General features: G+C 43.4%; 1 protein-coding gene across 5 annotated transcripts in view; it reads left to right on the top strand.

Moving 5' to 3' along the window:
* NTRK2 (neurotrophic receptor tyrosine kinase 2) overlaps positions 1-16,265 on the top strand; it is a 318,349-nt gene that overhangs the window by 70,383 nt on the left and 231,701 nt on the right. The window lies entirely within an intron of this gene.

Here is a 16,265-nt window from a genome sequence, read left to right as displayed (position 1 = left end):
GAAATCAGAACACCGGCTGTACCTTGAAGCTTTGTGAATGTGTGTGTGTGTGCATGCGTGTGTGAGCATGCGTTAACAGAAAGACTCCCAATGCTCGATTAAAAATTGGTGGCCGTGTTCCCCAAGAATAGACTAGGGGTCTCTTTCAGAGGACTGAAAATTCATTTTAGGGGAGAAAACTTGTTTAAATGTTGTTACATAAATAGCCAAGAGTCTCAGTGATTGAAAAGAATTTGCTCTGAAGTTTAAATGTTACATATTGACTAAGACGCTATTGTTGAATTTTGTGTGGTCTCTTATAAATAGCCGCTAGTTTGGGAAAGCCACAAAGAAGGGTTAGTGGTGGCTTTGCTGTGTTGGAGACAAAGTGGTGGGTTTTCTTGATCTGTCTGGTTCATCACAATCACTACTCACGTCGCCTACTTACTTGGAAGGGATGTTTATGGAGCGATATGCTGTCCAGTGTACACTGGGCTCTGGGGTGGAGAGGATCTATTTCTGATGTTTTCTCCTCTCTCTCTGTGGGTGCCCATGATCGAAATCCCTAAACCTGAAATGAACAGGGAGATGTAGTGGTAAATTGGGCCTTGAATGGCCCCCAGATTGGCTCCTGACTTTCTCTTGACCTGCCAATTCTTGACATTTCTTTTGGTGGAAGAAAGCTCTCTCATTCTCCAATTATAAATAAGGCCTGGAGGAGAGACTGTACTAAAGTGATTTTAATTAGTCCTACTATGAGGCTGGTTTACGAACGTGACTTTGCATCAGCAGCTCCTGGAGGGCTTTGAAAACACAGGTTTCTGGCCCCACCCCAAGAGCTGCTGATTTAAAAGGTCTGAGTGGGTCTGATACTTGGCATTTCTAACAGTTTCCAAGGGATGCCCATACTACCGTGGCCCAAGTGTTCCTGGAGAATCAGCATTCTATGGGATCAATGTGGACGAGCACCTTCTGAGTGACAAGATGGGGGGGTGGTGTTGCTTCACAGACCTTTCTGGGCCTAGGTCCGGGCGAGGCTACTGTTCTCGGCATGTCAGCCACCCACCATGGCGTTTCGTTTTCCTCATTCTGATCAAGTACATTCTTTCCTTAGAGGCACTTGGAGTGGAAGTCCCCAAGCAGGGATTTTACTGGAGAGAGCCAGAGGGTTTCGTTTGAGACCTTCCTGAGGGTTTAGTTTGAGACCTTTCATCGCATGGGCTCTTCAGAGAGAACAATCTGTCTAGGTTCTCCTGGGAGCTGCACAGAAGCTTCCGGAACCCCAGCAGCAATATTTAGGAGCCGCCCCCAACCCCGCTTTGTGTGAGGAAAACAACCTCCAGAATGGTCTGTAAGTGTTCACATGGTCTGTTCGGTGCAGGGAGAGAGGGAATAGAAGGTAGACATTTGTTTCAAGGAAGATTGTATTTCCTGTAGAGACTCCCACATGAGGACTGAAACAGATTTTTATTTGGATAATTTGGGATGATAACCGAGAAAGCACCTACATTTCCCGAATGTGTATAACCTAAGGGGATCCTTAATGAATTGTAGAAAAGAGTTTGCTGAACCTTGTCCCAGAGCCAGTAAATGACTTCCTTCAGGCAGTAGCTACCATATTGTATGTTTCACTCCCTTATTTCCAAACATAAGTAAAGTTGTTTTGAAAAAAATCATCTCGGAGACTCCCGGTCTTGTTTAGAATAGCTTCTTTTTCTGTTTTCCGTGCCGTGGTTTGAACACATCGGGCTTGAGCTGAGGTTACAGTTTTACCTGTCAGATGCTGAGTTGATGATTTGGGGGGACAGGTGGGGGTCTAGAAGACAAGATGAGGGCAAATGAAACTGCATAAAAAGTGGTATTTAAACATTAATAGAAGTCACTGTACTTTAAATGCTGTTAGTGCCAGGATCACTGCTGAAAAAGACGTATGTAAAAATAGTATCATGCCTCCTGAAATGGCCAGGAAACATGTGAGTGGTGATTTCTCAGTAACAACCGTGGGAAATGTGCATGCATGGCCTTGGCCGGGAAAAGTGCATAGCCTTGGTGGGGACCTATGGCCCCGTTCTGTGTGATGTGCAAATGAGCTATTCCAAATGTAATTCTTGCCTTTGAAGCCCCTTCGGGACATTCTACCTGCTTGCCTAGTCCCTTGTCCTGGAGACAGGCTGAGATGCAGGCGGCAGTCAGCCCACCCACCAAGCATTCGCAGGTTTTCATCCATCCCCGCGTCGCACGCTTGAGGTTCCAGTGCCGACCGTATCATCACAGCAGCCGTCTGGGATCACACCCATAGTTTAAGACTGTTGATCAGAAGGGCCTTGGGGCGAGGGGGACCAGAAACCTCTTTGGAAAATCACACTGCAGCTGAATGCAGGTCAATTCCAGCCCTGTGGCTCGACCGAGGACCCAAACATGATTGATGGTGTTGTTTCTGTGCGAAGGGGGTCTCTAAATTCCAAACCTGGGAGTTAAATCTAGATTTTAGAATACCACCAGTGAGGGGTGGTGTGTTTCTCTGGAGGTGGGTTTATGTGACTGGAAGCTTCCTAGGGTTTATTCTCTGTTCTCTTAATTTACCGTGAAGGGACCGTCTTACACATGGAGCTTTGGCTGGGAGCTCTGTGAAGACAGGGTTCGTAGAGGTCTCGTTCACAGAGAATTTTCAACTTAAGTCACTTCAGTTTAGTGATTGGAAAACAGTTGGTGTTTGGAGGACAGCCCGCATGTGGATGGTTCAAGAGAGACCAGAGTGCTTTTCTAAGTTTTAAGGAACCAGAGCCCCTCTCCTCCCCCAACCCCTGCTTTCTTTGATTATTCCGGATAAGTAATGGCCCTAGACAGGAGGTCATTTTACTAGATTTTTGCTTAGGATTTCTAAGTTTTCATACAATTACTATTTCAGTTTGGAGGTCCACGTTGGCTTTCTGTTTTACACACGAGCATCGTGGATTTCTGCCTCTCTGCCTGTGAATGTACCGCCTCGGAATATGTGTCTTTGTCAGCTTTGAAACTGGCTCAGGTGCCTGGTGGTGGCTCCCATCTTGGTGCTAACCTGGAATGTATCTTTCTCTATTGCTTGCTCTAGTTTAAGCTTCTTGTTGCCAGTGTTCAGTGGACTGCTGGCCTTTTGTCAATAGAGATGTCAGGAGGTAGAATTTACCCCAGTCTGTTTTTCCGTGCTCATTTTCGTGTCTGTACACCACCCTATTTGCTTACTGGGTATCTGGTTACCGTCATCATGGAAGCCCCAGATATAGGCCTTCTGTTAGTGCTTGGTCATCCATGTAGGGCTTATTTATATGTGCGCTTAAGATAGATGCCTAAAATACATAACAGACTACCGCCATCTATGTCTGTATCCGTACCCCATACATAAATGCATAATTTTATCCCTTTTCTCCTCAGGCTGCCTCTGATTGATTTTAATTTTAGTTTCCACGGAAATAGGGCTCCAAGACTTTTCCAGAGCAGCTGTATTGCCAAAAGAACAGGCAACGAGACCTCAGCACACTCTTGTGTTGTAACCAAGCCTGGTGTTTAGTTCTCACATTACTTCCTGGCTCCCTCTCTTCACAGAAGATGGAGAAGGGCTCAGGACGAGGAAATGGAAGCATCAGGGGGCATGAGGACTGCGGGGCCTTCCAAGAGCACTCCGCCTCTGGGACCCCCGCCTGATGGTGTGGATGGTGTGCAGGGTTGGAAAAAATCTAAGGGATCCAGAAGGGTGGAGGGGGCCTGGCACCCATCACCCTGATGGAGAGTCCTTGTGACCATCCACTTTGTGCCACGTGCGTTTCCCGATGGAAGCCCACATAATGTTATTGCTTCCCTTAGGACTGGTGCCTCCTTTGTCCATTGAGAGTACGTACATCTAAGTGACCCGAAGACTGGGTCTAGGAGGCCTGTTCTCTCATCCAGTGTTGCTAGTCTCCAGATTTTATCGGCAGCCTCCTCTCCTTGCACGTAAACCGCCTATCTGCACTCATTCCTATGACTTGAGCTGTAGAAATTTCCAATTCCTAACTGCCCAGAGAACCGCACTCCCTGAGAAGGCAGAGCCAGGTTTTCTCGACTCCAGATTCAAGGTCCATAGTTTGTTTTTCCTCTTATAAATGTCTTTCAACAGCAACCAAAATTTTGGCTATTTCGAAAGAGTCATAAACATATAGTGGGACCGAAGCTAGAGAAGCTGGAGGTTAAAGCCTTTTCTACGAACTGAAAATGAATCTGGAAAGTTGAGAAGGTTGAGTTGAACAGATATTTGGATCAACTTTTAAAAGAGGGGAAAAATGTGTTTGAAAGCCAGAAGCACAGTTGTAGAAACATCTGTAAGGACAAACTGTTTTCCATATGCACCCCTGCTGTTTTTTTTTATTTAAAGACAAATAACTTAAAAAAATTATAACAGTAACTCATGAATGCGTTCTTGCTTTTCACAGTTTCAAGCGGTTTTGAAACATACGGAGCTAAAAGCAGGATTGTTCCTGACCTTCCTTTTTTGCTGCCCTTTCTACTGCTGGGGATAACCTTCTTTAACTATCCAGAATGCATATAGTATGCAGATCATAAAATCCATAGCTTTACTTACAATGTAGATAATCAAACAGACTCATTTTTGGTTCCATAAAGAAATTGTAATCCCAGGCTTAGGCTGAGTCTGCTTTCAGGAGACCATTTGCCCATGGATGTTTCTGCATCGGTACCGGGGTATCTCCTGCATTTGAATTAATAAGTGTTTTGGAGTCAGCTGCTCTCGGGCTCCTTGGGTCTGAAAACTGCCCCTGCCCATGACAAACTATGTGACTTGGAGCAAGTTTCTCATCCTCCCTTGCCTCAGTATTTTCATCTGGAATGGGGCAAGCCTTGTACCCACTTCATCAGGTTGCTAGGAAACATGCTGAGTTTATGTATAGGAAGCACTCAGGAAAGGTCCTGGCGTTTAGTTATTATGATAGTTATTACCGACAAATTGTGATTTATTTTCTTCTTTTACTGTTTATGTTGTTTGGGTTTAAAGTTATGGTTAAATATTTATGCTTTTTTTTTAAAGATTTTATTTATTTATTTGACAGACAGAGATCACAAGTAGGCAGAGAAGCAAGGCAGAGAGAGAGGGGGAGGCAGGATCCTTGTTGAGCTGAGAGCCCGATGTGGGGCTCGATCCCAGGACCCTGAGATCACGGCCTGAGCTGAAGGCAGAGGCTTAACCCACTGAGCCACCCAGGCGTCCCAAATGTTTATGCTTTTACAAAGTTTTCAGAAAAGTGTTTCGAATAATGCCTTCCATATAGAGATAGGTACTTGGAATAGATTGCCAAGACAAAAGGGGGTTGTGTATTTTATACATTGATAGATTATCTTGAGGAAACATTTTATCAATTTATATTCTCACAGTAGTATAGTAGGGCATCCTTCGTTGATACTTTTATCCATATCAAATTTTATCAATCTTTTCTATTTTTGCCAATTCAGTTAAAGCGATCCTCTGATTCATAATGAGGTGAAACCCGGTGCCTGAGTGGCTCAGTTGGTTGAGAATCTGACTCTTGATTTCCACTCAGTCATGGTATCCGGGTCCTGGGATTGAGCCCTGCTCAGCGGGGACCCTGCTTGGGATTTTTTCCCTCTGCCCCTCACTCCCCATGTGCTCACGCCCTCTGCTCTCAAATTAATAAATAAAACTTTAGCAAAAGGAGAATGAGGTGAAATGTCTTTATCAGGTGACTGATAAGATGTTTATTTTACCTGTTGATTTGCAGACATACCTTATAAATCATATATGTTCATTTTTTATTGGTTATATATATAGTTCCAATTTTTTTTTTTAGTCTTTACCTTTTTTTAATAGTGTCTTCTGGCAAACAGCAGATTTATGTTCTTATAAAAGTGAGTCTGACCCTCTTTTCCATCTAAGTTTTGCATCTGGCTTAGGAAGCCTTCTCCTCTCTATGGCTGTAAATATAATTCTTAGTATTTCTTTCACTAGTTTTACTCTGTGTGTATTAGCTTAGCTCTTTAATCTTCCTGAAATTCTTTTTTTTTTCCAAGTTGGTATCAACTACTCTGCTTTTTTCTTTTCTCCCCAGAAGTATATAAAGATATTTGAACAAATTTTAGTGTGACACTTTCAGAGAAACCAAGAATATTATTCTATCTTTCTGGAATCAGAAAGCCCCCTTATAAAACAGAAAAGAATCTTTGAAGGACATAGCACTCTTTTGAAAAGTAAGTAATGAGCTTTGTTGGTTCTCATATAATATATGGGAGTGTAAGCCTCACCATATAGTAACAGAGAACGTAGGTTTTCACAGGAACCTTTTTTCCCCCCTGCCCTTCCCCCCAGCTTCTAACTGAGTTCAGAGTATAAAGTCACATTCTCTTAGCAGAGAAAAAAAATTTGTTGGTTTTAACAGAACTTTCATATATTTCATATATTTCAGAAAAGACATTCAGTGGAAAGAGTTATGGGCAATTTAGCAAATTGGAAATTAAAAAAAAAAAAAAGAACCCACGCATTCTTTTTCTGTCCTTTGAGGAATGTTATTATCAAACTTTCCCCGTATACATCTGCGACGTGAGGATCTGATCTCTGATCACTGTCGCTTCCTTCGGGGACAGCATTTGGGTTATGTCTCTGAGGGCAGAACATGCTTATTCTTTGCAGCAGATTGAACATGGGTGTAGAACTTTCGGGATCTGGCTCCAGATGGCAGCAGGCAGCAGCAGCTTTTCTCCCTCTCGGCCCCTGCCCTGACCTTAAACTTCGTAAACTACCTCCCTCACCTGGGCAGATCCGAGTGCTTCACGGGAGGGCCCAGGTATGTCTGGGATGGAAAAAGTGCACACGGTTCTGTTGAGATGTATTCTGCACTGCTAGTGTTTCCTGAAAAGATAAAGGAGCCCTTAAGAAATTAGGTTTGGAACTTCAAAGTCAAGAAAAATTGTTCCCCATTCTTAGGTTCTCTAGAAACCCTGTGGTGAACTCACTTTGACTTTTTTTTTTTAAAGATTTATTTATTCATTTGAGAGGTTGGGGGAGAGGTAGAGGGAGAGGAGAGGGGGGAACCCACAGCAAGAGCACAGAACCCAACGTGGGACTCGATCTTGGGACCCTGAGATCATGACCTGAGCCAAAACCAAGAGTCAGAGGCTTAACCAACTGAGCCACTCAGGTGACCCTCTTACACACAGATCATGGGCAGACTTTGCAAAAGACTTCCCAAATCGGGACAGGGGTGTTCTTCTTCCCCTTAGCTCCATTCCCATTTCTCTTTTTTCTAACCTTTCATTTCTTTTCCTGCCTTTCATTTTGTCTTTCCCCGTCTCCTTGCTCCCTAATTTTACATTCTTCTTCTCATTTGGTTTTCTTCCCCCTCATTCCTAGAATCTGATTTTGGTGGACACGCTTTTCAGAATTTTCGAAGAGGACAGATAATAGCTTGGCTTAAATTCTAACATATGCTTCGATTTTATCTTCCTTTATTTTGGGCAAAGAGACTGAATGACTCTGGGATTAAATTTAGCTCCAAATCAGCAGAATTGTCCTGTGGCACTTTGAAAGACAGTCTGTTTGAGTACCACACATCCTTCATGTTTGTAAGTTGTTAAATCTTCAGTCTTCAAACCTAGAAGTGTAGAGGAATGTAATATTAGAGAATCATGAATCAGATGGGCTTGGGTTCATGTCCCAGGTCTGCCACCTGCTAACCATAATTTTGGGGGAAATTTTTAAACTTTCTAAATCTTTGGTTCCTCTTTGGAAAAATATGGAAATAATAGCCATCTCTCAGGCAATTATAAGAATTAAATTAGTGCTTAATTTAGTGGCGGGCTTATTGAACTAATTCCAGAAGAGGCAGTTTTTTTTCAGATTTATGTGATAGTAATATCATTAAGGAAAAGAGCAAGGAGAGTCCTGTCTGAATTGATTCTGAGTCTGAATTACAGAAAAAAGGTCTTATATGTAGACAGTGTATAATAGTGTTTTCAAGCTTATTAGTTGAGTTTATAGAAAAAATTGTAATTACAATGTGTCTCTCTTTTATGGACATATTTTATGAAAGCAAAGCTGCTGAAACATGTTTCTGTTAAGCCCTTCATTCTTTAAAGGTATGAATTACTGCAAGTTCTTAATTTTATTGTCCATTGAACGATTCACCTGCTTAAAGAAATCTCTTTTATTGATGGATGGATTGGGTATGGAGGTTTTACTAGTTTCTTTTGGGAGGGGCGTTTACTGTAGGGAAGGGGCAGGAAGGGCAGGTAGGGGTGGGATTCGGAAGAGACCCAGTAACCATTCGCTTAAAACTCAGAAACATGAGCTCATGGAGCCTCCCATCGAAGGTGCTTCCCCTTTGCACAGAGGAGGTTGCAAAGACTGTTTCCAGTCTCTTTAACAAAAGTATGCTTTAATGTTTTTTAAGATTTTATTTTATTTTATTTATTTTTTTTAAAGATTTTATTTATTTATTTGACAGAGATCACAGGTAGGCAGAGAGGCAGGCAGAGAGAGGAAGGGAAGCAGGCTCCCTGCTGAGCAGAGAGCCCGATGCGGGGCTCGATCCCAGGACCCTGGGGTCATGACCTGAGCCTAAGACAGAGGCTTTAACCCACTGAGCCACCCAGGGGCCCCAAGATTTTATTTTTAAGCAATCTCTACACCCAGCGTGGGGCTCAAACCCACAACCCCGAGATCAAGTATTGTATGCTCTTCTGACTGAGCCAGCCAGGCGCCCCAAATATAGGCTTTAATTTTTGATGTGCTCACAGCCTGCTAGAGATGAAAAGAGGAGTTTTGGAGTAAATAAGTTCTTCCTCACACTGTTGATTGTCATCCACGTTATTATACCCATAGACCAAGACAGTGAATTTCCTGTGAGAGAAGCCAAGGCGGAAGCAGACAGATGACAGTGGGAGGCCTTCATTTTCCTCAAGGCATCAGCAAAAGTAGAAGTCACTGGCTTCTTCTGTGAGCATCTGGGAGCGTTAGCGGTCTGAGGACAGAGAGAATGAGAGGGCGGGAAGGAGCGGGGGAGACAGAGAGAGAGACATCTTCATTCTAACGTTTTAAGTCTTTAGAACCAAGAGATTAATATCCTGAATTGAAGGCAGAAGAGTCATCTCCACCCCACGTAGTGACAGTGGAAGGCAGGAAGGGGACATGAGTTCAGGAGTGGTAAGATCTGGAAATGAGGTGGTATTTCTGTGTGCAGTCATGGTTGTCCACTTTTGTAGTCCCGCCGAGAGTCCCACCCCAGGACAATCCACTACCCAGCTGAGCTTTTCCCACACTGACTTCCTGGATCATCTCTGAGAGGAAACTGTGTGAGGACCAGAAATAACAGTGCAGGACTGAAGGGCATCTGAGGGTCCTCTCCAGCTTCAGTATCTACCATCCTGTTACACAACCATTCAGAATAATCACACACTCACTGGAAGAGTCTGCCATGTACTTCTGATGATATCCTTTATTGTTTTGGTGTGTAATGAGATAGTCTTTCATTCTCCACTGTAGAACCACATTCTCCTTACTATTAACATAGGAAACATCATGTCTGTGTGGCAAGTTTGGACAATTCCAGAACATTCAATGTTCATTCCATCAGGTCAGGGTGTCTCACAGGGGTCTCTCGGCTCCATTTCCTCAGGTCGCATTTCATTTTCCGGGTGATGGTGCGGTGTGTGGGATCGTGTGGGATTAAATCCTGAGGGGTCATGACATGCTACTGTGTGGAGGGGCCATATATGTGGCCATGGGTGGTCATTTCTTTTTCATGTTGGTGGCTGCTGTGTTGCTCACCTTTCCTCTTGTCCTCAGCCACCAAATTCGGGCCAGTCACACGTACACCACCTTGTGTCCCAACCAGGTTCTGTCAGCTTCACACACGTCTCCATAGGGACATCCTTAGAGGTTTGGGACCAAGAAATTCCATAAAAATGGCCCCTGCTCTCTCTCCCTAGACACACTGTGGTTTCCCTCATTAATTACTCGTGCTATTATAGGCTTGGGATTGCTCTGGCTTCTTAACCACCTTTTTTTTAAGGTCTTCCCAGAAAGATGAATTCAGGCTTGTTAATTTTTTTGAATCTCCAACCCTGACTAAAGACTCTATGGTTCCGCCAACCCCCATATTTTATGAGGGGACAGGTTACGGGGCTCCTCTTACTTGCAGCTGACTTGCTGGGCTCCCCTCTGACTCCCTGCTTTCCTATGGGGATAGAAAGAATATGACATGTTCTTTCCTGATTCATCTTCTTCCAAATCATTTCTGCCAGGTATGTGGATCTTGTGTTTCCCTCCAGCTTTTTATGATGACATTTTCAACATGAAGAAAATTTGAAAGAACATTACAGTGAACATCTCTATAGTCTACACTAGGATTCACCCTCTGTTTCACATTTTGCTATTTGAAAATAAGTTGCCCGGGGTGCTTGGGTGACTCAGTCATTAAGCATCTGCCTTTGACTCAGGTCATGATCCCAGGGTCCTGGGATCGGAGCCCTGCATTGGGCTCCCTGCTCAGCAGGAAGCCTGCTTCTCCTACTCCCCCTGCTTGTGTTCCCTCTCTTGCTGTCTCTCTCTGTCAAATAAATAAATAAAATCTTGAAAAGAAAAGAAGTTACCCATATCATGTTACTTCATACCTAAAATTCCCAGCATATTTCTCCTAAAACTAAAGACACAGTATCTCTTAAAAGCACAACCTGATACCGATATCATTGCACCCAAGAAAGTGAGAACAGCTCTGTAGTAACGGAAAACACCTAGTCCATATTCAGATCCCCCCGGTGATTTGACAGTGCCTCTTACAGCTTACATTTCTTTCTTTTTTTTTTTTATTTAAAATTCAATTAGCCAGCATCTAGTGTATCATTAGTTTCTGCTGTAGTCTTCAGAGATTCCCCATTGCGTATAACACCCAGTGCTCAGACAGCTTCTGTTTCAAACCCACATCAACTCAGAGCTCACACAATGCATGTGGTGACTGTGCTGCTTTGGTTCTTTGGTCCCTTTCAGTCTAGAATGCTACCTTCATTTTTTTTCCCCTCTTGACATTGACTTTTTGAAGGTACCAGCCAGTTGTCCTATAGGATGTCCTTCATTCTGGCAGTATAAGTGACTTTTTTTTTCAGTATTCTTTTTTTTTTTAAGGTTTTATTTATTTATTTGAGAAAGAGAGCACAAGAGAGCACAAAGAAGGGGAGCTCTAGGAGGAGAGGGAGAGGCAGGCTTCCTGCTGAGCAGCGAGCCAGATGCGGGACTCGAACACAGGACCCCGGGATCAGGAACTTGAGCCAAAGGCAGACACTTAACTGACTGAGCCACCCACACGCCCCCTTTTGCGGGATTCTTTAACCTGTCATTTATCCCCTGTATTTCCTTGAAGTGGAACTTATTTCTAAAGGCTCAGTGAGGTTAGGTGTAAGTGAAATGTTTTTGGGAAGAAGGCATCACAGATGCTGTGAACTTACATTGTATCTCATTTAGAAGCACATAATGTCGGGTTGTTACACTATTAGCATAAGTTGGATTGCTTTTTAAGGAAGGTCACGACCAGATCTTTTCTTTACAAATTTAAGTTTCCCTTGGAATTGGTAAGTAATTTATAGAGTGATAGTTTGGCATCCAGCAAATATCCTCTTCCCCTAAAATTTGAACTTACTGAGCATGGTATCTCGCTCTGGTCCTTTTCTGAAATAGTTATTTAATTTCTAAGGGTTGCAGAATGGTGTTTTTTAAATTCAGTAGTTCTATACATACTGGCTCCACTTGGGAGACAGGGAGCATTCTGGCCTTGACCAAAGATTTCAATTTTTAATTTTAGTTCTACCTGAATATCTCTCCCTTGAGGCATTGACTGATATCCTGCTGCCTACCCTGGGAAGTGTCATGGGGTTATAGTCCCAGTATATAAAAAATATTACTTTATTTTATAAAATATTATTTATCTTCTGTTTCTCAAAGTCACTGAGAAAGATATTATAGGACTACTTCTATTTTTCTTTATCACAATGATTAAATATTAACTAGGTATTAGTAACAATTGCTTTAGGATTCCCTCTTGCATTTGTGTGGTGGTTGGTAGAAATAAAAACAGAAAACTGGGAGCGGGCTTAGGAGTCATCCAAAGCCTTTGTTACAGAGGTGAGGTTGGGCCCAGGGAGCTTAAGCCGCTTGCCTGAGGGTAGACACATAGCTGGTTTGTGGCTGACCCAGGGATGTAAGCCAGGCCTTGTGACTTCAGCTTTGATGTTTTATGCTGTGAAACTAAGAAACATCATGAAGATAAATAACACTTATTTCCATGCCAAGGTCACTGCTTTCATGCTAGTTTGTATCCCCATTGGATGTGCCTAGTCTGTGTTTCCACTGGTAGCCATTGCCACTGGATGATACCATGTTTCTCCAAGCTGGGGACATGTATGATCAGTGATAATGAAATGGCTTTAGGAGATACTCAGGGGCGAACATCTTTCATTTTGATAGTTCTGTATTTATCTTACTATTTTTTAGAGAAAATATCCCTAGTGGCTCCTATCCTCGATTCCATGAAATTATTGTCTAAGATAAGGCTTAAACTAAGAACATGAAATAAAAAAAAAATATTAGGTAAATAATTTAAATTTAAATTTTAAGAGTATTTGAATAGGACTCTCCTCAGGCTCTGGGAATTTAATACTAAACAGAACAAAGTTTCTGCCTCATGGAGCTTAAACTCTACTGGAGGGAAGACAAGACAGAGAAAGAAATGTACAAGTAATGACAAATGCCACGAGTAAAGGACACGAAGTAAGAGGAGGATGACAGATTTGCTGTTCATAAATAGTTAGGACAGGCCTATCTACTAAGATGACATTCAAGCCAAGAGTCAGGGCAGTGAGGAGGTGGACATGCTGATGTCCCAGGGAACAGCTTTCCAGGCAGAGGGAACAGCCAATGCAAGAGTGAGGGAGCCCCGGGTGAGCTCTGCACATTGAAGGAGCAGCAGAGGTCAGTATGGCTGGAAACAGTGAGGGTGGAGAGCAGTGGGAGAGACCAGAAGGGGGCAGAAATGAGCTCACGTACGGACTTCCAGGCCTTTATGGGGCTTTTGTCTGATGCGGGGTCTTGGTGCAGGTGGTACTTGGGTAGGGCATACGTGTGCAAGTGTGTGTAAAGAACGCTGGTGGGGGCAATGGTGATGTATTCATATGATGCATTCATTTCTGGCAACAAAAGATGACTTGGGGAAGATGTTGCCGAGGGGTAGGGGAGAGACGAGACGTTCATGATATAAGGTAGTGCAGAAAATTTCACTGCAGGTTCATGAACAACTTCAGGAGTATGATAACCCCCCCACCCCCACTCTCCCCACTTCCTCAAGATTCATACACAAATGCACACACACACATACACCCCTAGAGGAGGGTTTTTAAAAAGTTTGTTAGTTCTCTGCATTCCCCCAGCATTATGCTGTCATGAAAAAATGTGGTTGGCGATCACGTGATTCTGGCCAGTTGTGACCAGAAGCAGGTAGGACCTAGGGTTTGGGTTGTGTCTTGAGTTTTCCTTCTGACCCTTCTCACTGAGTTCACTCTGATTCCTCTCATGCAGCTGAGTTCTCTCCAAGAACAGGGGCCTTATAGTTAACTTTCATAGCTGAAACACTTTGAGTCAAATTCCCTCCTTTTGAAATCTCTGTTGCTATTGGGAGAAAAACATCACTGTCTGAAAACTCAAATGATGCATTTTTGGAGTGAGCAGAGGCATTGTGAGAATCCCTCTGTTTTCCTTCATTATGGTGATTAAACATTAAGGAGAACCCAAGTTCTCTGCATGTGTGCCTTTCAGCTTGAGAGGCAAGGCTTAGAACTTAAGATCAGGCTGGAAGTTTTGAAGTTGTGCATTTCCAGAGAGGAAGAGAGCACTTGACTTTCCTGCTTATTGTCCTCTCAACAAATTACTAACAGCACTTTGCCACCTTGTGGACTGGATAAGTCTTTTTTTGAATCACCATGGGGTGTTGGGGTTCTATTGGCAAAAAATCCAGATCCCCTTAAATGCATTTTTCTCTTTTGATGCTTTACACCTCATTTCTGATTTAGGAAGTATTTGATTGACTGCTACCTTTGGGGAGCTTGGACCACTTGTCCCTATTCTCTGGCCCTGGGTGGTATGGAGGAAAATTTTTTGCATCAGACCCCATAAGACCCTGGGAAGTTCTAATTATCGTCAGGTAGACCTTCCTCTTTATGAACTGCCCAGTATTCCCTATTTATTCTAGTCTGTTTTCTTACCCATCACCTAATGAGCTTAGGGTCAGCAAATTCAACGAAACTAACCCAGACATTAACAGCAAAAAACATGTTTGCAAAGACAAATCTACCATGTGCAGACCTGCACAAGAAAACCTACCCATGGAAAACAATAGCCTCAGTGTTGGATAATCCCATTCATTGGCATGGATTCTTGGATGGTATTAATTTTGGTTTGACTTCTCCATTTTCCCTCTGTTCTGCATCTTATAGTACATATCAGATTCTTTTCAATTATGAAACAATGCAAGCGGAAGCCGAGAATTATAATCAGACTCTGAATTCTTGGGATTCAAACATGCCAAGAGTGGGAGACGCCAAGACTGAGGAGCTTTGTTCCTGATCTTAGCACTGACTTTAGCAAATGTCTCACCTTGGAGGAGAGTTCATTGCAGCAATTTTGTCACTGTGGTAATGGTTGAGAATTTTGTTTGAGGAAGACATTCGGTCATTCTTGGGGTACATTGTGTCCCTTCCCTCACCCCTTCCCTGGATCCATTGACTTTTTCCATTCATCTCCTGAGCTCCTGAGGTGTTCTGAGAATCCCTGAAATAGGAAACAGCCCCTGTCCCTTGGTGACAGCCATGGTGGTCACTTGCTTTTTATTTAGTTAGAATTGGGACTCCTATCCAGGTGTGAAAACTTGAGGTGCTCATTAAGTTTCAGTGTCATCTTTCTGTCGGGCCCTCAGAAACACGACATGACATTTGTTTTAACATATCTGTTTATATGGCATTTGTAGGTACTCTCCTGTTCTAGTTTGGGTCCCCCAGATGTGTTGACCTAATTGCTTTAAGTTACAAATGACCAAATTATACACATTATTGGAAAATTTCAGAAGTGGGGTGTATGTCCTGAACTGCTCGTGACCCTAACAAATTAATGCCTGTGTTATTTAATCATTATTCAGATGCTTCATGTCTTTCTAGTAATTTATAATGATAGTTAATTCTCAGGTGGTCTTGTGACCCCGACTACCGACACAATTGGCTGTCTCCATGAAGCCCCCATTACCTGAAGTCTTTGGGTCAGCATCCTCTTTCTACAGATAAGGGCATAGACATAGAAAAAGTTAGATATTGTTTTAATTACGAGAACTTTATTTGGATAAGGCAGAGTCTTGAATCTCTGTACTCTAGGTCTGTGTTAACCAAATGCATGGATTCCACAAGGCAATTTAAATAGCGTCCCAGACTCTCTGAGCAGCGTGGATGGTTACGTGAATATGCACCTGTAGGAAGAGCTGTAGAATGTTGCTCCTAGTTCTTTCCCTGGTACTTGAGTTGGCCGGCTCCCCTTCCTAGTCAGTGCTGTCTGTGCAGGGCCCATGCCCCTCTATTCGTGACCAACAGCACTTCTTTCAGCGGAAAACCCCAACCGTCATAGGTTGGAGAAGGTGTTTTCTGATGCCAGAGGGCAAACCTTCAAAACAGAATTCTACACGCCCAGGAAATAGTTACTTCAAACTTAGTTCTTTGCAAATTACCGAAGAAAAATGAATGCAGTCACGGTCAAGTGCACAGCGCTTGGTGGGGAGCCAAGTGCAGTGATGGGAAGGCAGAGTCAACAAAGATATGTTTTCATGAAACTCTCTTGATTCACGTGGCAGATACGTGTCTGTGCTCCCCCGGCTGCCCTCAGATTCCCTTCATTGGCCCTGGGTGCTCAGCCTGGCTTCTATGTCTGTTTGCTTCTGAGACCTAACCCCTGGAACCTTCTTCAGAGGGGGAGGGTTGAGCTAGCAGAGCTCCTCCCAGACCCAACACACACACACACACACACACACACACACACATACACACACACACGTGTGCACGCGCACATTCAAACACACAGCTGGAAGTGGCTGGGACCTAAGCACCGTCCCACCATTCCCTCAATCCCTCCTTTGCTGAAGGCTGACGGGTGAAGCCTGGCCAGCCCCTGGGGGGACATTTATAGGTTCTCTGCAGGATCTGTGGTGTCACTTACACTCCAGAGCCCC

This window comes from Lontra canadensis, unplaced genomic scaffold (genome assembly GCF_010015895.1).
Source record: "Lontra canadensis isolate GAN:19392208 unplaced genomic scaffold, GSC_riverotter_1.0 scaffold113, whole genome shotgun sequence".
NCBI lineage: Eukaryota > Metazoa > Chordata > Mammalia > Carnivora > Mustelidae > Lontra > Lontra canadensis.
This window is presented reverse-complemented; position numbering and strand designations above follow the sequence as displayed.